At 44.0% G+C, this 26,403-nt stretch overlaps 1 protein-coding gene, 1 long non-coding RNA gene and 1 pseudogene across 2 annotated transcripts in view; 2 read left to right on the top strand and 1 right to left on the bottom strand.

The window, feature by feature from the left end:
* The window catches only part of ST8SIA2 (ST8 alpha-N-acetyl-neuraminide alpha-2,8-sialyltransferase 2), a 386,354-nt gene that overhangs the window by 138,362 nt on the left and 221,589 nt on the right, over positions 1 to 26,403 (top strand). The gene's annotated exons all lie outside the window — the stretch shown is intronic.
* LOC134935146 (uncharacterized) lies at positions 1,811 to 6,408 on the bottom strand. The gene is made up of 2 exons (XR_010179935.1): positions 6,154 to 6,408; positions 1,811 to 2,018 (listed from the first exon to the last, which is right to left on the bottom strand). It is a non-coding gene; the product is annotated as an uncharacterized LOC134935146 (long non-coding RNA).
* Positions 17,520 to 17,638, top strand: LOC134937637 (5S ribosomal RNA; annotated as a pseudogene).

Genomic DNA, 26,403 nt, shown 5'->3' with positions numbered 1-26,403 from the left:
ACCCAATAGCAACCCTAAATGGCTGTCTAGCTGAACTACAGGAGTGGATGAGCGCCAGTTGGCTGTGAATGAACCCGGATAAAACAGAGGTCCTTATGATACGACCGCAACATCAAAGGACAAGACTGCAGCATAGCCAACCAACTGGACTTACACTCGGGGATTCAGAATTACAGACCAGTGATCGTGTGCGGAATCTTGGCGTTGTCCTGGATGGTGGCTTGACACTTAAACATCAGATATCAGCCACAATCAAATCCTCATTCTTTCACCTGAGGAACATAGCCAGAATAAAGCACTTAATTCCCTCAGATGATATGCCAAAAGTCATACATGCATTTGTATCATCTCGTTTAGACTACTGTAATGCCCTCTACCTTGGTCTACCAGCAAAAGAATTGCAACGCTTACAGCTGGTGCAAAACACAGCTGCCAGGCTATTAACCAACCAGCCCCGTTCTAGCTACATAACACCCATCCTCTACTCCCTTCACTGGCTGCCTGTAAGATGGCAAATCATCTTCAAGATTGGCTTACTGAGTTTCAAAGCATTACATGACCAAGGCCCAAGGTACCTGAAACAGCTTCTGAGTTCTGACCCCATACTGCCCCACTCGATTACTGCGATCTGTAGATGAAGGACTTTTAGCAGTACCTAGAATCTACCGTAATTCATCTGGGGGTCGAGCTTTTAGTTATGCGGCTCCGACTCTATGGAACTCACTTCCCCGCACAGTGCGAGAGGCCCCAACTATAGAATCCTTCAAAAGTAGACTGAAGACTTTTCTGTTTACTCAAGCATTTCCATAATGTCCCTTTTAGTATCTTCATGCTTTTGTATTTTACGAAAATGTACTTCATTATTTTCTGTACTATATTATGCTATGTATCTGTTAAGCGCCTTGAGTCCTATTGGAGAAAGAGCGCTATATAAATAAAATTATTATTATTATTATTATTATTATTATTATTATATTGTATAATTTCATTGCATAGAATTAAAATTAAAATAAATTAAAAATCCCCATTTTAAACTGTACTTAAATGATGAATTTTGTTTTAAGATTTAGTGGGATTTTCACCATCCAATTTCCCATTCCTAGATATCTGGGACAACTTACTTGAGTCACTTAAAACTGCCGCCTGATTAAGAATGCTCTATCTCCAGCTCCTGAAAGCAATGCATGATTGTAATGTTTAATGACAATAAGCAGGTCACTGGTGTACAGTGGGGGTCATTTCGAGTTGTTCGCTCGCAAGCTGCTTTTAGCAGCTTTGCACACGCTAAGCCGCCGCCTACTGGGAGTGAATCTTAGCATATCAAAATTGCGAACGAAAGATTAGCAGAATTGCGAATAGACACTTCTTAGCAGTTTCTGAGTAGCTCTAGACTTACTCGGCATCTGCGATCAGTTCAGTGCTTGTCGTTCCTGGTTTGACGTCACAAACACACCCAGCGTTCGCCCAGACACTCCTCCGTTTCTCCAGCCACTCCTGCGTTTTTCCCAGAAACGGTAGCGTTTTTTCACACACTCCCATAAAACGGCCTGTTTCCGCCCAGAAACACCCACTTCCTGTCAATCACACTCCGATCACCAGAACGAAGAAAAAACCTCGTAATGCCGTGAGTAAAATTCCTAACTGCATAGCAAATTTACTTGGCGCAGTCGCACTGCGGACATTGCGCATGCGCATTAGCGACTAATCGCTCCGTTGCGAGAAAAAAATACAGAGCGAACAACTCGGAATGCCTCCCAGTATGTGATGTATCCAGGACATACTTGCAAATGGGAAATGACTCTCAATGTACTTGTTCTTGGTAAAATTCTTTATAGATAAAAATACAGAATTTGACCTATAACTAAACCATAAAGGTTATAACAACACATCCTGTATATGTTATGGAGATGTTAACATATTTCCTTCTATAGGTTCCTCCTTGTAAAATGCAGGGTGGGTACAGTAAATCAGTACCTTGTTTATGACACAATAATTCTAATGCTCTGGCAGTGTATATTCTGAAAGAAACAATAAATTCAAGGTTACAGATTATCCTGATTCATTGAGATCTCAATAAACTTAAGAACATTTTGTAAAATGAAAATAAATGAATATGTTCTAATTATTATTTCATTTGTTTTAATAAGTAATGGGAGAAGCTGTAACAGAGGCAAATAAACAGTTAACACTTCCAGTGCTCTAGTAGACGGGAAGGCATTGTCTGATTTCACCATGAAATGGCGTAAGAGACCCCTGAATTTATGCCAGCCAGTCTTGTGATGTTCTTCTCAGCTGAGAAAACACATTACTTCCCTCTCTCTATTTTATAGTGATTTACACCATTGAAGCACCATATTGTGTACAGCTTAAAAGTGACAGCAATTTAAATAAAACGTAGAATCCGATCCATGTCTGTAACCTTCAGTTTGTGTACAGAACGCAGTAAATTGAAGAAGTGCAAGGTTGACAGCATTATTTAGAAAAACATATTTTTGTTGCCTGGAGGCGGCATCAATGCCAACCAAATGCTGGATTCACTTATCTTTCAATTGCATATAATGTGCTCGGCCTATTACTTGAACCTGTTTTATGGCTTTCCTGGAAGTTATCCATGATGCAGATATTAGACATAACTTCATAAATAGGAAGGCGAGACTAAGCAGAGATAAAGGGAACAGATTCAGATCTGGTATCTGAACGTCTGCAGTTGTGTCAGATGGAAGGGCTGTATGGCACATGGAATTCACAGTAGACTAGTCCCTTCCCAATGGTATCAGTTTATTGCAATTATATATTTATGACAGCAGTATATCCCATGGATATGAGAAACAGGTAAAAAAAAATATCATGCATAGAAATGAGACTATTCTCTTCAGCACAATGATTTAGAATAAGGAAAGGGCACTGCTTGAAATATCACTTTATATTATATTAGGTCTGATGCACCTCATATGGAAGTTATACGTAACAGCTGGTCTTCATTTTAAGTTTTAAGATCTGAAACCAGGGGATAGACTGTGTGCTAGGCATAGATCCAATTTTGGAGAATGTGTAACTTGTTAATAAAGGATGAGTGAATCAATTTGCATAGTTCTAAAATGTCATCTTCACACCCCCTGATTCACAATTGCATTGACTATATAGGAGCACAGTTATTATTATCATTTATTTTTATGGTGCCACAATTTGTCCGCAACACTTTACAGAGTACGTTACATTACAAAACATTGCAAAATATGGACAAGGTTTATAAACATTTCTGCAGCAGCAGTCATAGCTCCCAAATCAGAAGCGGGGCAGCCAAACCCAAAGGTTTGGTGCTGTGGTTTGCAGTGGGAAGGTGATGATGGTTTAAGTGAGGAAAAACAGGAGGGAATAGGGCCCTGCTTATGAGAGCTTACTATCTAAAGGGGAGTAGGAGGCAGACGAGTTATACAGAAGAGAGAGACGAGGAGCATGGGTTAGAATGGGAGCTGCAAAGCTTTGACAAAGAAGTGGGTCTTGAGAGCCCATTTGGAACTTTGAAGAGAGGTGAAGAGCCTGACAGGTACATGGAGAGAGTTCCATTGGTAGGGAGACGCACAGGAGAAATCTTGGCGATGGTAGTGGGAGGAAGTAGTCAGTTGAGTGGAGAAGCACCATTTGTGCAGCAAAGTGGGTGTGCCAGGGTATCAATGGTGGTAAAATCTGTTAATAGGAGAGGATTGGGTGACGGTTTTGTAAGAGGGTCCTGATCGAGTGACTGCCTGGCCGCCGGAGAGGTAAGCAGTGGGGATGTGTTTGTGTTCTGTTAGGTTTAGGCTCCGGGGAAAGAATTAGGGTTAGGCTGCGGGAAGGGTGGGTTAGGTTTAGGCTTTGGGGAGGTGGGCAGATTTAGGCACCACCAGGAAGGGTTAGGGTTAGGCAGCGGGGTGGGGGAGGAGGGTTAGGTTTAGGGTGCAGTAGAGACCCAGCACAAGTTGTACACTTTATGGCATTGGTGCCTGCTGAAAGGACCCTCTTTGGGTATGTCATTGTATGTGCACTAGAGATGTGCACCGGAAATTTTTCGGGTTTTGTGTTTTGGTTTTGGATTTGGTTCCGCGGCCGTGTTTTGGCTTCGGATGCGTTTTGGCAAAATCTCCCTGAAATTTTTTTGTCGGATTCGGGTGTGTTTTGGATTCGGGTGTTTTTTTTCAAAAAAACCCTCAAAAACAGCTTAAATCATAGAACTTGGGGGTAATTTTGATCTTATAGTATTATTAACCTCAATAACCACAATTTTCACTCATTTCCAGTCTATTCTGAACACCTCACACCTCACAATACTATTTTTAGTCCCAAAATTTGCACCGAGGTCGCTGGATGACTAAGCAAAGCAACCCAAGTGGGCGGCACAAACACCTGGCCCATCTAGGAGTGGCACTGCAATGGCAGACAGGATGGCACTTCAAAAAATTGGCCCCAAACAGCACATGATGCAAAGTAAAGAGAAAAAGAGGTACACTGTGGTTGCTGGACGGCTAAGCTAAGCAACACAAACACCTCAATATCACAGGAATTATTCGTACTAATCAATGGTATTATTGGCCCAAATCACTGGAAGAAAATGACAAAATCACTGGAATTATTCGTTCTATGGAATGGATGGATACTTGCAGTGACACAGAGCTGCAAGATACAGCAATGGCCTACTGTACAACTATATACTGTTAGTCACCAAAATGCTGCACTGTAATACTAGAAGCTATAGAAAAGTATATATATTATTGTATATATCAGTACAGAGCGGTGTAACTGTGACACATGTATCCTGACAAGCAGTATAGAAGCTATAGAAAATAAGAAAAGTATATATATTATATTATTGTATATATCAGTACAGACAGAGCGGTGTAACTGTGACCTATGTGTCCTGACAAGCAGTATAGAAGCTATAGAAAAGTATATATATTACTGTATATCAGTACAGACCGGTGTAACTGTGACACATGTGTCCTGACAAGCAGTATAGAAGCTATAGAAAATAAGAAAAGTATATATATTATATTATTGTATATATCAGTGCAGACAGAGCGGTGTAACTGTGACCCATGTGTCCTGACAAGCAGTATAGAAGCTATAGAAAAGTATATATATTACTGTATATCAGTACAGAGCGGTGTAACTGTGACACATGTGTCCTGACAAGCAGTATAGAAGCTATAGAAAAGTATATATATTACTGTATATCAGTACAGAGCAGTGTAACTGTGACACATGTGTCCTGACAAGCAGTATAGAAGCTATAGAAAAGTATATATAATATTACTGTATATCAGTACAGAGCGCTGTAACTGTGACACATGTGTCCTGACAAGCAGTATAGAAGCTATAGAAAAGTATATATATTATTGTATATATCAGTACAGAGCGGTGTAACTGTGACACATGTGTCCTGACAAGCAGTATAAAAGCTATAGAAAAGTATATATATTATTGTATATATCAGTACAGAGCTGTGTAACTGTGACCCATGTGTGTCCTGACAAGTAGTATAGAAGCTATAGAAAAGTATATATTATATACTGGTGGACCCTAGTCCCCACAATGCAGCACACTGATCAGATATTTGCAGCACACTGAGCACAGATATGGAGCGTTTTCAGGCAGAGAACGTAGATATTTTCAGCACACTGAGCACAGATATTTGCAGCACACTGAGCACAGATATTTGCAGCACACTGAGCACAGATTACGGAGCTTTTCAGGGAGAGAACGCAGCCACGTCCTCTCCGTTCAATCTCCAAAGCACGAGTGAAAATGGCGGCAACGCGCGGCTCCTTATATAGAATACGAATCTTGCGAGAATCCGACAGTGGGATGATGACGTTCGGGCGCGTTCTGGTTAACCGAGCAAGGCTAGAAGATCCGAAGTTGCCTCGGAACCGTGTAAAATAGGTGAAGTTTGGGGGGGTTCGGATCCCGAGGAACCGAACCCGCTCATCTCTAATGTGCACATAAAATAGTGTAAGCGCAGTCTTGATGGAGTGTGACCAGCCAATAGAGGGGATAAGGCCAGCCATCAGAGAAGTCAGAGTGTGTAACAAGACTGTACAGTATCAACACATACATAGTACGTTTATTTGTTTCACAATGTTGGGGTGTATGGATTATCACAGGACCTGGTGTTACCTTCTGAATGAGTGTCTGGAAGCAGTGACTCTTGTCCCAATCCTTCTCTTGAGCGGCACTCTCATTACTTTCCCTTTCCTACCACAGCACAGAGGCAGGAATTTCTATCCCAGAAAAAGCCACTAAACAGAGCAGAATTTGTGGCAAAATAAATCAGTATCTTGCTAAACACATCACCAGGGGCGTATCTACGCTTTGGCCAGGATGGCACTCGCCAGGGGCGCTGGCAGAAGAGGGGCGCCACCCAGCGGTGCCATCCGCGGCCCCACTAAGTGAAGAAACTAAACCAACTACAACTCCCACAAACCACCTTGCCTGGCACAGCTGCATGTCTATTGGCTGTATGTTCAGAGTAGGCGTGTCCTGTATTTGTCAGCAGCCGCGGGATGTTCAAGGCAGCTGTGCGTGTGCTTGTGGACAGTGAGTGAGTGACCCGCTGAGACGTGTGAGTACAGCGGTGGTGGTAAAAACATAATGTGGCAGTGACAGGGTTAATCGTCTGGCAGCTGTTACCCCTCCGTCCCTCCTCTCACAGGCTGCATGTCAGCACAGGCACGAGTGATAGATGGTGAGAGGCGAGCAGCAGCGGGTGTGTAGGGAATGCTGTGCTGTATTACTTAGGAGGCGAGCACACAGTCTGTGCTGCCTTGCAGTGAAGGGGTTACAGGAAAACTGTAATCGTTCTGGCCGGAGGCATGATCTGGTCACGGGTGGCGGGTGCAGTGTGCTCTGTCAGGACAGGGTGTTGTTGCTGGTGATGGTAAATGCATCAAGTGAGGGTTGGAGGGAATTGGAGAGGGGGGATAATGATGGGTGGAGTGGGAGTTCCAAGCCTGAGACACCTGGTTTACACAGTGTACTATACACTGACCATTGCACAGCCCAGGCAAGTCCCTTTCTGTATTACCTGTTTCTATGCAATCACATATTCTTATTCTTTATTAGTCATGTCTCTGTCCCGGCTTTCTGACAGCAATACAGTATCAAAGGCCAGTTCTACCATTAGCCAGAGAACGCTGCTGCATAGAGCGCCAGGTCTGATGAGGTGAAGGGGAGAGAGTGCAAGCGCAGGGAAGAGAGTGCAGGCACGGGGGAAGTAGTGCAGGCGCAGGGAAGAGAGTGCAGGTGCAGGGGAGGGAGTGCAGGCATGGGGGAGGGAGTGCAGGCGCAGGGGAGAGAGTGCAGGCGCAGGGGAGGGAGTGCAGGCACGGGGCAGAGAGTGCAGGCGCAGGGGAGGGAGTGCAGGCACGGGGGAGGGAGTGCAGGCGCAGGGGAGAGAGTGCAGGCACGGGGGAGGGAGTGCAGGCACAGGGGAGAGAGTGCAGGCGCAGGGGAGGGAGTGCAGGCACGGTGGGGAGGGAGTGCAGGCGCAGGGAAGAGAGTGCAGGCGCAGGGGAGGGAGTGCAGGCACGGGGGAGGGAGTGCAGGCACGGGGGAGGGAGTGCAGGCACGGGGGAGGGAGTGCAGGCGCAGGGGAGGGAGTGCAGGCACGGAGGAGGGAGTGCAGGCGCAGGGAAGAGAGTGCAGGCGCAGGGGAGGGAGTGCAGGCACGGAGGAGGGAGTGCAGGCGCAGGGAAGAGAGTGCAGGCGCAGGGGAGGGAGTGCAGGCACGGGGGAGTGCAGGCGCAGGGCAGAGAGTGCAGGCGCAAGGGAGAGAGGGGTAGGGTAGGAGGTAACGGACCGTTTTCTGGGAGTGTGTGGAAAAACGCAGGTGTGTCAGATACAAATGCAGGCATGCCTGGGGAAACGCAGGCGTGGCTGGCCGAACGCAGGGCGTGTTCGTGACGTCAAAACAGGAACTAAATAGTCTGAAGTGTTCGCCAGTGCTGAGTAGGTCTGGAGCTGCTCAGAAACTGCACAATCTTTTTTTTGTAGCAGCGCAGTTCTGCTAAGCTAAAATACACTCCCAGAGGGCGGCGGCATAGCGTTTTGCAAGCGAACAACTCGGAATGAGGGCCATAACTTCTTCACACTTAGATGAATGTAATGCAGTGTAATGTGAGTAAGGGGCACTACTGTGTGGTGTAATTTGTATTGGGGTTACTATTGTGTGGTCACGCGCCTTTTTCAGCCTTCGCCATTACAAATATGGGGGGGGGGGGGGCGCAGTCCCTTACTTTGCCAGGGGCGCTCGGACCCCTAGATACACCTCTGCACATCACCATAAAGGCTAAGGTGGAGCACGTCTTAAAGAATGACTTAGAATTGGGTAATATGAATTTGGCTTAAAGAACAAACAAAACATAGCTTTGTCACAAAGACAGTAATGGCACCTAATTGTTCTTGCAAGCTACTTAAGACTATAATTGATTAATCCACTGTACAATTCAGCTAGAATCATGCATTTAATGTACTAGCTCTTAACTTAATAAATTAAACCTTATATTCTATCCCATATGTACTAATAACTACTATCTAAATATCAATTTAAATCTAACAACACATTACATATCTATCAGCAATTTCATTCAACTTTATCACACTGTGAATTCAACACTGGTTATGTGTCTCATTTAACTTACTACAACTCTTTTTATCTTACTACCTAACTAAAATACAGCACACAGCAAAGTTCTCTCATAAAATGGCAGCTTGTGTACTGTATGTACAAACAAGAAGTAATGGTTTTATCTCACCCAAAGCAGAATTCAGACATTTAACATCATCTTCTGAAGGTGAATGCAAGTGAGGGTAAATTACTGCATTCCTACACTCAGTGTAGTAGATCTGTTGGGTTCAGTATGATTTGCCAGTGGTCAGAATACCGTCACTGGCATCCCAATACTTGTTAACCCAACAGAGGGAGGCAAGAGTGTTTCCACCTCTCCTCTACCCCCTTACCCTCCCATTCCGCAGCCTACCCCTAACCTCCCCCATTAGTGCCTCACCCTAACCTCCCCCCAGTTGTGCCTAAACCTAACCCCCTCTGCCCTACAGCCTAACCTTACTCCTACCCCTCCCCCTTTACAGCCTAACCCTCCTCCTCCCTGGTGGTGCCTAACCCTCCCCGCCCTCCCCGCAGCGTAACCCTAATACCCCCAGATGGCACCTGAAACTAACCCTCACCCTGTCCTACTCCTAATCCGCCCGCTATACTTACATTTGGATGCCGGCTGTTGGTATTCTGGTGTCGGTCTCCTGACCCTGTTGGGATTCCGGCATCAGCATTCTGACATCTGTCGGGATTCTAGCACTGGCATTCCAATGCCTGGGATCCCAACTGCTGGCATCTTGACTGCATCCCGGTCTGTTCTCTCATACTAATGGTTGACTATACACCCTAATAGTCTTGTTATACCAAATAGTAGGGATGCAGCTTACCTCCTGAAGATGTGCTCATCATACACCTTATTTAGCAAGTCCCTGCATAGTCTCACTCAGGTGAAGATTTATCACATTTTTCTAGCTGATTGTTACTTTATCTCTCTCCAGCATTTGATAAATCTCCCCTCAGTCTTGATCCTTAGTACGTACCCGCAAGGTTAGTACTTACCTTAGTGATCCATCGGTATTCTGACTGTTGGAATCCTGAATGCCGTGATCCTGACTAGAGATGTGCACTTGAAATTTTTCGGGTTTTGTGTTTTGGTTTTGGGTTCGGTTCCGCGGCCGTGTTTTGGGTTCGACCGCGTTTTGGCAAAACCTCACCGAATTTTTTTTGTCGGATTCGGGTGTGTTTTGGATTCGGGTGTTTTTTTTAAAAAACACTAAAAAACAGCTTAAATCATAGAATTTGGGGGTCATTTTGATCCCAAAGTATTATTAACCTCAAAAACCATAATTTCCACTCATTTTCAGTCTATTCTGAATACCTCACACCTCACAATATTATTTTTAGTCCTAAAATTTGCACCTAGGTCGCTGGATGACTAAGCTAAGCGACCCTAGTGGCCGACACAAACACCGTGCCCATCTAGGAGTGGCACTGCAGTGTCACGCAGGATGGCCCTTCCAAAAAGCCCTCCCCAAACAGCACATGACGCAAAGAAAAAAAGAGGCGCAATGAGGTAGCTGTGTGAGTAAGATAAGCGACCCTAGTGGCCGACACAAACGCCGTGCCCATCTAGGAGTGGCACTGCAGTGTCACGCAGGATGGCCCTTCCAAAAAACCCTCCCCAAACAGCACATGACGCAAAGAAAAAAAGAGGCGCAATGAGGTAGCTGTGTGAGTAAGATAAGCGACCCTAGTGGCCGACACAAACACCGGGCCCATCTAGGAGTGGCACTGCAGTGTCACGCAGGATGGCCCTTCCAAAAAACCCTCCCCAAACAGCACATGACGCAAAGAAAAAAAGAGTCGCAATGAGGTAGCTGTGTGAGTAAGATAAGCGACCCTAGTGGCCGACACAAACACCGGGCCCATCTAGGAGTGGCACTGCAGTGTCACGCAGGATGGCCCTTCCAAAAAACCCTCCCCAAACAGCACATGACGCAAAGAAAAAAAGAGTCGCAATGAGGTAGCTGTGTGAGTAAGATAAGCGACCCTAGTGGCCGACACAAACACCGGGCCCATCTAGGAGTGGCACTGCAGTGTCACGCAGGATGGCCCTTCCAAAAAACCCTCCCCAAACAGCACATGACGCAAAGAAAAAAAGAGTCGCAATGAGGTAGCTGTGTGAGTAAGATAAGCGACCCTAGTGGCCGACACAAACACCGTGCCCATCTAGGAGTGGCACTGCAGTGTCACGCAGGATGGCCCTTCCAAAAAACCCTCCCCAAACAGCACATGACGCAAAGAAAAATTAAAGAAAAAAGAGGTGCAAGATGGAATTGTCCTTGGGCCCTCCCACCCACCCTTATGTTGTATAAACAGGACATGCACACTTTAACCAACCCATCATTTCAGTGACAGGGTCTGCCACACGACTGTGACTGAAATGACGGGTTGGTTTGGACCCCCACCAAAAAAGAAGCAATTAATCTCTCCTTGCACAAACTGGCTCTACAGAGGCAAGATGTCCACCTCATCATCATCCTCCGATATATCACCGTGTACATCCCCCTCCTCACAGATTATCAATTCGTCCCCACTGGAATCCACCATCTCAGCTCCCTGTGTACTTTGTGGAGGCAATTGCTGCTGGTCAATGTCTCCACGGAGGAATTGATTATAATTCATTTTAATGAACATCATCTTCTCCACATTTTCTGGATGTAACCTCGTACGCCGATTGCTGACAAGGTGAGCGGCGGCACTAAACACTCTTTCGGAGTACACACTTGTGGGAGGGCAACTTAGGTAGAATAAAGCCAGTTTGTGCAAGGGCCTCCAAATTGACTCTTTTTCCTGCCAGTATAAGTACGGACTGTGTGACGTGCCTACTTGGATGCGGTCACTCATATAATCCTCCACCATTCTTTCAATGGTGAGAGAATCATATGCAGTGACAGTAGACGACATGTCCGTAATCGTTGTCAGGTCCTGCAGTCCGGACCAGATGTCAGCATCAGCAGTCGCTCCAGACTGCCCTGCATCACCGCCAGCGGGTGGGCTCGGAATTCTGAGCCTTTTCCTCGCACCCCCAGTTGCGGGAGAATGTGAAGGAGGAGATGTTGACAGGTCGCGTTCCGCTTGACTTGACAATTTTCTCACCAGCAGGTCTTTCAACCCCAGCAGACTTGTGTCTGCCGGAAAGAGAGATCCAAGGTAGGCTTTAAATCTAGGATCGAGCACGGTGGCCAAAATGTAGTGCTCTGATTTCAACAGATTGACCACCCGTGAATCCTTGTTAAGCGAATTAAGGGCTCCATCCACAAGTCCCACATGCCTAGCGGAATCGCTCCGTGTTAGCTCCTCCTTCAATGTCTCCAGCTTCTTCTGCAAAAGCCTGATGAGGGGAATGACCTGACTCAGGCTGGCAGTGTCTGAACTGACTTCACGTGTGGCAAGTTCAAAGGGCATCAGAACCTTGCACAACGTTGAAATCATTCTCCACTGCGCTTGAGACAGGTGCATTCCACCTCCTATATCGTGCTCAATTGTATAGGCTTGAATGGCCTTTTGCTGCTCCTCCAACCTCTGAAGCATATAGAGGGTTGAATTCCACCTCGTTACCACTTCTTGCTTCAGATGATGGCAGGGCAGGTTCAGTAGTTTTTGGTGGTGCTCCAGTCTTCTGTACGTGGTGCCTGTACGCCGAAAGTGTCCCGCAATTCTTCTGGCCACCGACAGCATCTCTTGCACGCCCCTGTCGTTTTTTTAAAAATTCTGCACCACCAAATTCAAGGTATGTGCAAAACATGGGACGTGCTGGAATTTGCCCATATTTAATGCACACACAATATTGCTGGCGTTGTCCGATGCCACAAATCCACAGGAGAGTCCAATTGGGGTAAGCCATTCCGCGATGATCTTCCTCAGTTGCCGTAAGAGGTTTTCAGCTGTGTGCGTATTCTGGAAAGCGGTGATACAAAGCGTAGCCTGCCTAGGAAAGAGTTGGCGTTTGCGAGATGCTGCTACTGGTGCCGCCGCTGCTGTTCTTGCGGCGGGAGTCCATACATCTACCCAGTGGGCTGTCACAGTCATATAGTCCTGACTCTGCCCTGCTCCACTTGTCCACATGTCCGTGGTTAAGTGGACATTGGGTACAGCTGCATTTTTTAGGACACTGGTGACTCTTTTTCTGAGGTCTGTGTACATTTTCGGTATCGCCTGCCTAGAGAAATGGAACCTAGATGGTATTTGGTACCGGGGACACAGTACCTCCAACAAGTCTCTAGTTGGCTCTGCAGTAATGATGGATACCGGAACCACGTTTCTCACCACCCAGGATGCCAAGGCCTCAGTTATCCGCTTTGCAGCAGGATGACTGCTGTGATATTTCATCTTCCTCGCAAAGGACTGTTGGACAGTCAATTGCTTGGTGGAAGTAGTAAAAGTGGTCTTACGATTTCCCCTCTGGGATGACCATCGACTCCCAGCAGCAACAACAGCAGCGCCAGCAGCAGTAGGCGTTACACGCAAGGATGCATCGGAGGAATCCCAGGCAGGAGAGGAATTGTCAGAATTGCCAGTGACATGGCCTGCAGGACTATTGGCATTCCTGGGGAAGGAGGAAATTGACACTGAGGGAGTTGGTGGGGTGGTTTGCGTGAGCTTGGTTACAAGAGGAAGGGATTTACTGGTCAGTGGACTGCTTCCGCTGTCGCCCAAAATTTTTGAACTTGTCACTGACTTATTATGAATGCGCTGCAGGTGACGTATAAGGGAGGATGTTCCGAGGTGGTTAACGTCCTTACCCCTACTTATTACAGCTTGACAAAGGCAACACACAGCTTGACAAATGTTGTCCGCATTTCTGTTGAAATACTTCCACACCGAAGAGCTGATTTTTTTGGTATTTTCACCAGGCATGTCAACGGCCCTATTCCTCCCACGGACAACAGGTGTCTCCCCGGGTGCCTGACTTAAACAAACCACCTCACCATCAGAATCCTCCTTGTCAATTTCCTCCCCAGCGCCAGCAACACCCATATCCTCCTCATCCTGGTGTACTTCAACACTGACATCTTCAATCTGACTATCAGGAACTGGACTGCGGGTGCTCCTTCCAGCACTTGCAGGGGGCGTGCAAATGGTGGAAGGCGCATGCTCTTCACGTCCAGTGTTGGGAAGGTCAGGCATCGCAACCGACACAATTGGACTCTCCTTGTGGATTTGGGATTTCGAAGAACGCACAGTTCTTTGCGGTGCTTTTGCCAGCTTGAGTCTTTTCAGTTTTCTAGCGAGAGGCTGAGTGCTTCCATCCTCATGTGAAGCTGAACCACTAGCCATGAACATAGGCCAGGGCCTCAGCCGTTCCTTGCCACTCCGTGTGGTAAATGGCATATTGGCAAGTTTACGCTTCTCCTCCGACAATTTTATTTTAGGTTTTGGAGTCCTTTTTTTACTGATATTTGGTGTTTTGGATTTGACATGCTCTGTACTATGACATTGGGCATCGGCCTTGGCAGACGACGTTGCTGGCATTTCATCGTCTCGGCCATGACTAGTGGCAGCAGCTTCAGCACGAGGTGGAAGTGGATCTTGATCTTTCCCTAATTTTGGAACCTCAACATTTTTGTTCTCCATATTTTAATAGGCACAACTAAAAGGCACCTCAGGTAAACAATGGAGATGGATGGATACTAGTATACTTATGGATGGACTGCCGAGTGCCGACACAGAGGTAGCTACAGCCGTGGACTACCGTACTGTGTCTGCTGCAGTACTAATATAGACTGGATGATTGATAATGAGATGAAATCAATATATATATATATATATGTATGTATATATAATATCACTAGTACTGCAGCCGGACAGGTAGATAATATATTTATTAGGTAATGATGACTGATGACGGACCTGCTGGACACTGTCAGCTCAGCAGCACCGCAGACTGCTACAGTAAGCTACTATACTATAGTAGTATGTACAAAGAAGAAAGAAAAAAAAAACCACGGGTAGGTGGTATACAATTATGGATGGACTGCCGAGTGCCGACACAGAGGTAGCTACAGCCGTGGACTAACGTACTGTGTCTGCTGCTAATATAGACTGGATGATTGATAATGAGATGAAATCAATATATATATATGTATGTATATATAATATCACTAGTACTGCAGCCGGACAGGTAGATATATATTTATTAGGTAATGATGACTGATGACGGACCTGCTGGACACTGTCAGCTCAGCAGCACCGCAGACTGCTACAGTAAGCTACTATACTATAGTAGTATGTACAAAGAAGAAAGAAAAAAAAAAACCACGGGTAGGTGGTATACAATTATGGATGGACTGCCGAGTGCCGACACAGAGGTAGCTACAGCCGTGGACTAACATACTGTGTCTGCTGCTAATATAGACTGGATGATTGATAATGAGATGAAATCAATATATATATATATATATATATATGTATGTATATATAATATCACTAGTACTGCAGCCGGACAGGTAGATATATATTTATTAGGTAATGATGACTGATGACGGACCTGCTGGACACTGTCAGCTCAGCAGCACCGCAGACTGCTACAGTAAGCTACTATACTATAGTAGTATGTACAAAGAAGAAAGAAAAAAAAAACACGGGTAGGTGGTATACAATTATGGATGGACTGCCGATTGCCGACACAGAGGTAGCTACAGCCGTGGACTAACGTACTGTGTCTGCTGCTAATATAGAGTCTAGACTGGATGATAAATTATTGATAATGAGATGAAATCAATATAATATCACTAGTACTGCAGCCGGACAGGTACTATATATATTTATTATGTAATGACTGATGACGGACCTGCTGGACACTGTCAGGTCAGCACAGCACCGCAGACTGCTACAGTAAGCTACTATAGTAGTATGTATAAAGAAGAATGAAAAAAAAAAAACCACGGGTAGGTGGTATACAATATTATATATATATATATATATATATATATATATATATATTATATACAATTATATATATATATATATATATTAAACTGGTGGTGATTGATTATTAAACTGGTGGTCACTTCAGGTCACGTTGCAACTTGCAACTAGTACTCCGAGGCCTAAGCAGACAATCACAAAATATATTATTATACTGGTGGTCAGTGTGGTCACAACAATGGCAGTGTGGCACTGACTCTGGCAGCAAAAGTGTGCACTGTACGTTATATGTACTCCTGAGTCCTGCTCTCAGACTCTAACTGCTCCCCACTGTCAGTGTCTCCCCCACAAGTCAGATAATACACTTACAGTCACACTATCTATTATCTAATCTAGTATAAAATATCACTTCAGCAAGTAGTATAGTAGTATACAGTATAGTAGTACTCCTCCTAATAATGCTCCCCAAAATACTGTGTCTCTCTCTTCTCTAAACGGAGAGGACGCCAGCCACGTCCTCTCCCTATGACTCTCAATGCACGTGTGAAAATGGCGGCGATGCGCGGCTCCTTATATAGAATCCGAGTCTCGCGATAGAATCCGAGCCTCGCGAGAATCCGACAGCGTGATGATGACGTTCGGGCGCGCTCGGGTTAGCCGAGCAAGGCGGGAAGATCCGAGCCTGCTCGGACCCGTGTAAAAAACCTGAAGTTCGGGTGGGTTCGGATTCAGAGGAACCGAACCCGCTCATCTCTAATCCTGACCACATCCCCTAATAGATTACTTACAACTATAAATTAATATTGTAAAATGGATTTCAAATAAACCAATTGGAGTGCAAAAATATATCACAACCTTTTCGAGGAACTTATCACAAAGAAAGAATTGTAAAAGTATACGTTTGTTAACTACTTTCTTGTGTTGAACTCGGGGTCATAACTCCCAGAGGCAATAGAGACGCCTGCCTCCGGGCTCCAAGCTGTGAAGGGGCACCTGCATGTACAGCAGCACCTGTGTAGTTCACAGCAGGATCCAAGTGTGACCGCTGCTCTTCCAGTAGAGCTCTGCCGCCCATCTGATGTTGCTGCAGAAATAATTGGTTCTTTCTCAGGAGCCCTGCTAACACCTGCAATAGGGGACAGGATAGCTCCCACCAGGCACTGCTCAGCCTGTGCTGCAGCAAGCAACAGTGATTCTGCAAGCGGCAGACAGCTGAATCTCGTGAGTCTGACCATGATCCACGACTGGTATTTCCAGCTGGGCTGCATTGCACATATATATATACTCCCCATATGGGTACACTGTGATACAGATTGGTGATAAGGGCGGACAATTTTTTGGCCCTGCACTCCTTATGGGCACCCCTCCTGCACATTATTTGAAGAGGTGACACCGAAACCTTTTTCTGCCATATTTGATTAAGCATTTTTTTCGCTTTAGCATAATATTGAGGTTTTCAGCGAATAATCCTGTTATTCATATTACTGATTTGCCACTGTTATTAGTGATTTCTGAGGGTATATCATATTAGCCCGATGGTTGTAAATTACTACTAGGGTCTGCCCTGTGTAACTAACGTCGTATCTACTCAGTGGATTGGTACCAATTACAAGGATACTATCTTCATGGTTATTATCACAGAGTATCTTTACGTTATTTTTGGTGCCTGCTGGGTTATCCGTCACAATTACTGGGACCCATCAGTATACAAACAACCCAGGTGACCGTAAGGGACCTAATGTACTTAATTCAATTGCTTCTCTAATATCTCCTCTACCCTCTACAATTTTCCTACTTTTCTTTCTTCTGTGAACTCTCATCCACGATTCTGGTGAGCGTGTCCCCTCAAGGGACCTGTCTCTTCAGTCTAACGTGGACAGCAGATTCACACTTACCCGACTGTGGTCACTCTTCTTTTCAACGAAGTCCTCCAGTCTTGTCTCTGAGGAGGAACCAATCCTCTGTTTCGGTGCACTCTCATTGGTGGTATAGGATCAGTTCTCTCTACGACCATACCCCTACGCTTACGCCCAATCTCATCCGATCTTGGAAGCTAAACGCAGGTGGGCTGGGTCAGTACCTAGACAGGCGACTGCTAGGGAATACCCGGTGAAGTAGGAAGACTTCCTTCCCTAAGAAACAACACCAACAGCAGTATCACCACTTATACTTATCCTCCTACCTCCTGAACCTCATTCATCTCAATTCACCTATCGATAACAGTGGCAAACCTAAAGAATTTTTCAGTACTGTGTGGGCTCTTCCACTCACATACCTAACCCAATCCAGGGCTGTATTAATACAAACTCAGTTTGTACAGATCTTTGGCAGACGGAGGTAGCATAATATGTAGCTACTTTCCGATATGCAATTATCCAGGCATAATTAAGATCTGAACATTTCACAATTTCCTTGGAAGACACAATAGGCATATCAATGGTTAATTTTGTCGAGTTTGTCATATTGAGTTTTTAGGCATTTTAGAAGAGTAGAATCCAAAGACTTTATTACTAACCTTCGGGCACTTCATTGATCAACCAATACTTAGATAATTTAACAAGAGTGCGCCCAAACAAGAGTCATACTTTTCTCCTTGTACACATATCATGATCCACGACTGTTGCCACAGTCGTGGATCATGGTTAGCTGGAGTCCTGCCATTTCACTGCGGGCTCCAGTCCCTGTAGGCCAGCTGAGAGCGCCATATATATTATTCTGTAAGTCATGTGCTTAAATATATATATATAGTACATATGTATATAATATATATGTGAATAATATATATATATATATAGACCAGTGCCGTAACTAGACTTTTTGGTGCCCTGTGCCAGAAAAAGAGTTGACGCCCCCCATTTTTCCAATAAGAACATAAGGCACATGCCTCACGGGGAAGGGGCATGAAAAAATTGATCCCAGAGAAAGCCAATACTATGATGCCCCTTCCCACAATGAATAAAGTGTCCGACTGCAATGTCATGGGCAACGGGTTTGCATCCCGGGCATATCAGAATCAGCAAATGTGATAAAGACAGTGCGTCTGAACAACAAAGAGCTATCAAGTTAAGTCCATGAATGCTGTGTAGGTATTAGTGACAAAAGGGGTGGGGGTAAGAGACAGGGGCGATCAGGAGATGCTGGGCTTCAAAAACTGGGGAAGCTGGAATTGAAAGCATTTATTAGAAAATTCACAATTGGAAAGTGCTGCCAACAGCACCTCCTACGCTGCAGCACTATGTGCAGAGCACACTCCGCACACACCTAGTTACAGCCCTGATATAGACCAAAACACCAGAAGCGGCACTCACAGACTCCGTAAAAGTGCAAAACAGCAAATTCTTTAATCGACGTTTCAGGGTATTACCCCCTTCATCAGGTTATCCTGATGAAGGGGGTAATACCCAGAAACTTCGAATAAACAATTTGCTGTTTTGCACTTTTACGGAGTCTGTGAGTGCCGCTTCTGGTATGTTGGTCTTTGTGTGGGAGGCGCTGTCCCCCCTAAGAAGGCACCGCAGCAGCTACAGTTTGTATAGTATTGGAGTGCCGGATCGAGCTTTGTATATATATATATATATATATATACTAGCAGAATACCCGTGCTTCGCTACGGAATTTCAAGTATAATCACAAAGATTTTATTGTACGGAAATCTGTAGTCTCTGTGTCTTTTTTTCTGGACAATTGAATATACCTAAAGTTAACTGGTTAGTATATCCTAGAAGATCAGCAATTAGACCTACAACAGCACATGCTCCGCCCGCAACTGCCAATCTTTATCAGGTCGCTCCTCCGGGTGGGTCTTCCCCGGATTGATGCTGTCAAAAGGTTGACATTGAGGAGAATAATCTGCCTCCTTCTCTGCCCTGTTCCGCCTCTGATGCTGCCCTGTTCAGTGCTGTAAATGCTGGGACGACAGGCCAAGCTCCGCCCGCTGTATGTTAAATATGTAAGGTTTATAGGGATAGGCTAACTCTATTCCAAAGGGTCCTAGGTCTCCTTGCTTAGCTTCTTGCTCTCCTTAGGGCTCCTCCGTTGAGGTAAAAAGGTAAAGATTTTAGCACAACACTTAAGGTCACTGGGAGAGCTGTTGGTACCCTTTACACAGCAGAAAAGCAGTTGCTGACTATCAAGCTTTTGCATTTAAGAGTTAAAACATCAATCTCTCATTTCCTCCTTTTGCTCTCGGAGAAGTTCAGCAATGGTTAGCTCAAGTGACAGGTTAACTTCTGATAATTGAGACACTATCCTCTCCTGACTGGAAATAGGTTGGTTAAGTACTTATATTTAACATCTATATAAATAAAAGGCAAATAACACTGACTCATCACAAAATCTTGTGAACCATAAGGCTGGACTGCCTTGCCATTTCCAGTTGCAGAGCAGTCCATTATTCAAATAGGGGATCCACACCCAACAGTGCTTGACAATATGTATAGGTGGCAGTTGATGTGGCTACCCTATTTGAATAATGGACTGCTCTGCAACTGCCACTGACAAGGAAATCCAGTAACAGACTATTGTGTTCTCTCCCCTCTGCGACTTACTGTAGTATCGCTGGCACCATACATTCTTTATAGCCCCAGCTGAGTGAGCTGTCTTAACTCTCCTCTGTGAGGGGGGAATTCCCAATAATCATCTCACCCCTTTTAACCCCTTTGTGGGTGGAATTTTGAAAAATCCCTTCTTATTGGGTGCCCCATCACAAAAACAGGCTACTGTCCAAATGTCAGTTCCTAGGGGGTCATTCAGACCTGATCGCATGCTAGCTATTTTTTGCAGCCCTGCGATCAGATAATCACCGCCTATAGGGGAGTGTATTTTTGCTTTGCAAGTGTGCGAACGCATTTGCAGTGGAGCGCTGCAAAAACGTTTTGTGCAGTTTCTGAGTTGCCCAGAACTTACTCAGCCGCTGTGATCACTTCAGCCTGTCCGGGCCCGGAATTTACGTCAGACACCCGCCCTGCAAACGCTTGGACGCGCCTGCATTTTTCCAACCACTCCCAGAAAACGGTCAGTTGACATCCACAAACACCTTCTTCCTGTCATCTCCTTGCGATCGCCTTTGTGAATGGATTGTTTATTAAATCCATCGCTCAGCAACGATCCGCTTTGTACCTGTGTGACGTGCCTGAGCATTGCGGTGCATATGCATGCGCAATCCTGACCTGATCGCAGTGCAGCAAAAAACCTAGCGTGCGATCAGGTCTGAATGACCCCCCTAGTCTTTATGGTTCAGGGGATTTTGTGATGAGTCCATGGTATTTGATATATATATATATATATATATATATATATATATATGTGTGTGTGTATATATATACTGTTTATGTATATATATATATATATATATATATATATACATCATACACACACACATCCACAGACACCATATTTGTTTTCCTTTTTTTTTTTAAGGGGTGGGCACCAAACTCCAACTTGAGCCGTGCTTGAACTATGTCCTTGTGTTAAATTAGGCACTTATCAGAACAAATGCACTTTTCAGACAGTACTCTGGAAAATGAAAAACCTCTCATAGCTAAGAATCCTTGCTTGATTCAGCACTTACAGAAGGATGTAACCTCAGTTAGAGGCCCAATATATAGCTGTAATAGTATTTTATTTCTGACTTTAAATTTTTTCTTTGTTGATATGCTCCAAATGAAAAATCTGAAACAGTAATCATTATAATGATGAATTTGAGTGTGTCCATTTTCTCTGCCGCTATATGGGAAGGTATTTGGGTGGAAGCTGCATTTTACTATTAAATAAATAAAGTGCAGCAGTCAGGAATGTCTCATAGACACAAATGAGCTACAGCTCATACTTGCCTACCTGACCCTCTCCATGAGGGAGAAAATGCTCTGTTCCTGGACTTTCCTGGTAATGTATGATTGCCATCACCTGTGGTGAAACACCATTCTTATCAATTACCTAGCTCAGCACAGGTGATGGCAATCATACATTACCAGGAAAGTCCAGGAACAGAGCATTTTCTCCCTCATGGAGAGGGTCAGGTAGGCAAGTATGCTACAGCTGCGACTTGTAATGTGAGGACAGCTCCACAATGCAGGTTCAGTAGAAATGTGAAGAAGTACTGCATTACATTTTACAACAGTACATGGTAGATTTGTAGAATGGCTTCCCGGGATAAACAGTAGGATTGAGGGACTGAGCTATCCAGGCCTGCAGACATTATAGCAGGGCATCCTATCCAGATTACACTGACTAAGCCACCTGATTGCCTGTCCACAATGTGGTTTGAATGAGATGGTTTGCACTACAGAACAGCATCATCACAGTGGCAATATATGCATAGGTGTGCGCAGGGGGGGTGCCTGGTGCGCTCAGGCACCCCCTAATGTCTGGCACCCAGATCTCACATGCCTGATGCAGCGATCGCCGAGCAGGCTGATTACTGTCCCCTCTGTGCTGCACCCTGTCAGGAATGCATTACTGACTGGACGCCTGGGTTAATCAAGGGTGCCACTGACACCGGCTTTCAAATTCCCAGCTCCACCTCTATGTACAAAAACAGTGTGATGTGACGTGATTACGTCATGTTGCTCACATGCCCACCCGTCACACCCGCCACATATACACCTCTCTCCTTCAATGCTATGCCAACGCCAGCCACTGATTAGGAGCAGCATGCAGCCAGCGTTCCTCTTAGGAAGACAAATTCAATACTAGAAGACGGCCGGCAGGAGCATTGACACATCACTTATTTTTCCAGCAGCATCAGTACTAGTCTACGACTGTCAGTGTCAGTGAGTGACTGACTTGTAAGTAAGCTGCTGCAGCTTGCAGGGGAAAGAGAGGGGGAGCCAGACCAGGCTGAGGAGGAGCAGTGTAATTGCAGTGAGTGCCATCAGGGGTGTTTGTTTGGTGCACACCACAACATCTGACAATGTATCTGCTTTATTAGGATTGGTACAAAGATGGATATTTTATATGTGTTGACCATCAATAGATGGTACTAAACATGCCAAAAAGGCGGTGCTAAACACACCCCTCCGACGGTGCACCCCCTAATAAAATGTGCTGCGCACGCCAGTGAATATATGGGGACTCCCACACCCAAATAGGTATTTCTTGCCCGCTCACAGACACCGGCGTCTAGGAGCGCTCCCTCCTGTCAACTGTTAGCAGCCGCAACAAGCTGTCTATATAACGATAGCAGTGTACATGGACATCGCCTGCATATTTATTTGGGATCGGCACTAGATCAATTATATAACTTAATTACGGCAAGTAACTTTTTAACTTTTTAACAGGCAGCTCAGCCTATCCACAGTATTGTGGGAATACAGGCTCTAGAAGCCCCTCTTTTAAAAAAAAAATAAAAAAAATTGCCTTTTAAACAGACAGCCACCTGATACTAAAAAGTTGATACAAATGAACAAAATATTTAATGATCCATGAAGAATTCCTTTTAATGAGGAGACTTATCGCTGGAAGTTAGCACTAAATTAATACTTGATACTTTTCAAACAAAGAAACTCTCATATTGGATATTCATTTTCATACTGCTTTGAGAAGAGAACTGTGCAGCAGCTAGATATAGTCAACCTTTTTATAGGCGCCTGATTTGTTTTTAGGTAGTTCAATAATTATTTGTTTTAGTTTAAGCATGTTTAATTTGCTCTATTTTACCACAATTTTTATTTAATTCTATGTAAAGTTGAAGAATTGAATATTAATTTTCAAACAATTTATAATGTATAACTTGACAGACATATAGCTTGCTGCTTTGTTTTTCTTTATTTTTGTTTAACCTTTAATAAAAAAAATATTTTACAAAAACAAACTGCACTTTTGGTATCACTTATGCACATTTGTAAAAGTTGTAATTCTGCATATGTTGCATAAAGATTCATAACGTGATCACAATATGAAGATTCATCTTCAGAAACGGCGGTTAGTACAAGGCAATTCCATGAAAATATGGACATAGGGCCTAATTCAAGGTTGATTGCAAAACATTATTTTCCTCTAATGGGCAAACCGATGTGCACTGTAAATGGGCAGATATAACATGTGCAGAGAGAGTTATGCACCCTACACACTGGTTGATATTGTAGGGGCATATGAACATTCTTGTTCATTAAATTGTTCATATCGCTTAGTGTGTATGCACCAACGATGAACGATGCGTGGACCCATGGTCGTTCATAGTTGGTTTTCATAGTTTTGCAATGCAAGTCAATTTGGACGATATCGAGATTGATCATCGTCCAAATTGCTGCCATCTCCCAGTGTGTAGATTTAGCTTAGTTATATTGTTTCTGTGCATAGTAAATACTGGCTGCTTTATTTTAACACTGCAATTTAGATTACAGTTTGAACACACCCCACCCAAATCTAACTCTCTCTGCACATGTTATATCTGCCCCCCCTGCAGTGCACATGGTTTTGCCCATTAGAGGAAAATTTTGTTTTGCAATTAACCTTGAATTAGGCCCTTAGAACCTAAACCATAAAAGACACACAGGTACAAGATGTTGGCGTTAATAATCAGTTGAAGTGCTCTATTTTGTTAATAGAGGAAAATTATTTGATTTGTGATTTAGTACTTCATATTACGGCTCTTAATAAAAACAATATTATGGACAGGCTTTCATTAGTTTCCATATAAAGCAATGAAAAAACAAATAAACAATAAAGGCGATTCTGTTACCTTCTGAAGAGATTTACAGACCAACCCACAACTTTAGTATAAACATAAAGAAGAAGAAATAGAAGACTCTTGTGTTGGCGCACTCTTTGAGAATAATGTAGGAAAAGTTAGATCATATGTAGAGTTAAAATCAATATACTTTATTAGATATCATTAAAATTATTTTGACTGAGACCAACTCAACACCAAAGTAAGACAACACATATAAATTAAAACTTTTGTAATCTATGGTCCATCAGGTTTGTACCGATATTAAAGATTTACCCCTCCTGGTGTGTCTACTCTGTTGCATATCTTTGTGTCATCTGCATAAAGCCATACTTTCCCTTCAATACCATTTGCAATGTCACCAATAAAGAGATTAAAAAGCACTGGTCCAAGTTCAGATCCCTGGGGTACTCAACTGGTAACTTTCCCTTTGAGATCATGAACTTAAGCCAGATATGGGGCCATGCTTGATGAGTTTAACAGGTGGAATTCCAAATGCACTCCACCCAGAGTTGCTTGTCCCTCCATATTCTTTTACACATTTTGGCACAAAAATAAGACTGAGCTATGGCTTCAGCTAACATAAGAACTTATAGGTCAGCTCTAGCATTTAGGACATTGTTCTTTAAAGAAATTAAAATTGACCACTTCTTAGTGGTATCTAATTGTTTAGACCTGTCGGAATCAAACACTTGGGAAATTGACCCTCTTTTGCCTTATTATAATCTAAATATCAAACATATACTTTGTATCAAGAAAATAAACTGCTATTTTAGCCTTATCAATTGACATCATTAGGACTTTGACATCATTAAAGATTATAGAGTACCTTTCACTTACTTTTCCGGTCTGGTAAAGAATTCAACAACTATTCCTGGAAAGTATAAATCCTTACTGCCCTCCTAGACTCACTTCTATCATGAATTAAGAATTAAGGCTCAAAAAGGGTTGAGATTACCTAAAGGATAAAAAAAGGGGCAGACTAGATGGGCCAAGTGGTTCTTATCTGCCATCAAAGTTGCGGGTATTGACATTACCAAATTTAAAGGTAACTCTGTAAGAGGAACAACCGCGACAAAAGCAATTTCAAACAGTTTGCCACTCCAGACGATCATGCATTATGCTTAATAATTATCCATGCAAACATTCAAATATTACTGGAGATGCTTAAGGCTGAGAACCACTACTCTAAAAATAATCAGCTTTAGTGAAACAATCATGCACTAAGCTGTTCACGGGCATGTACATGACCTCCATGCATGGCAGGAAAACCCCTGTAACACAATTCAACAACCGCTTTCACTTAGCTGTAGACAGAGTGACAGTTAACATAGTAACATAGTTGTTAAGGTTGAAAAAAGACAGTTTGTCCATCAAGTTCAACCTATACTTAATCTAATTATTAGAGGTTGTATCTTTGGATTTCTTTTTCTGTTAAAAATTGGTCCAACCCTTTTTTAAACTTATCAATTGAATCAGCCAAGACAACACTCTCCGGCAGAGAATTCCATATCTTTACCGCCATCACTGTGAAGAAACCCTTCCTTCGCTGGATGTGAAAAGTCCTCCCCTCTAACCTTAGGGGGTAGCCATGTGTTTTGTGTACAGATCTCTTGATAAACAAATCACTTGATAATTCCCTGTATTGCCCCTCAATGTATTTAGAAATAATAATCAGATCTCCTCTTAGATGCCTCTTTTGTAATGTAAAAAATATCTAACCTGGTTAACCTTTCATTATATTCCAATGACTCTATGCCCTTAATCAATTTGGTAGCTCTTCTCTAAACTTTTTTGAGTTCCAATATGTATTTTTTTATAGTGTGGTCAGGGGTGTAGCGAGGGTGGCTCCAGTGGAGCTCGAGCTCTGGGTGCCGTAGAAGTTAGAGGGCACCCCCTCCCTGTATAGGTAGCCGCAGAGCAGGAGGAGGAAAAGCAGGGGAGCACACACTGAGTTGAACTCGGAGACTAGGTAGGGAACCGGGCAGGCCAGAGGTAACAGCAGAAGACACTGACAGCCAGCACATGCCAGATCTCTGCTGCCCTGTCTGCTTGTAGCTATGCAGCAGGGTTACTCTTTAAGGGGCTCTACTGTCTGGCGTAACGTGTATAAGGGGCTCTACTGTGTGGCATAACGTGTATAAGGATTACACCGCATGGTGTAATGTGAATAACGGACACTACTGTTCGGTGTAATGTGAATAATGGACAATACTAT

This window comes from Pseudophryne corroboree, chromosome 6, assembly GCF_028390025.1.
Source record: "Pseudophryne corroboree isolate aPseCor3 chromosome 6, aPseCor3.hap2, whole genome shotgun sequence".
NCBI classification, from domain to species: domain Eukaryota; kingdom Metazoa; phylum Chordata; class Amphibia; order Anura; family Myobatrachidae; genus Pseudophryne; species Pseudophryne corroboree.
Note: the sequence above shows the minus strand (reverse complement) of the source record. Positions and strands in the feature narration are given on the sequence as shown.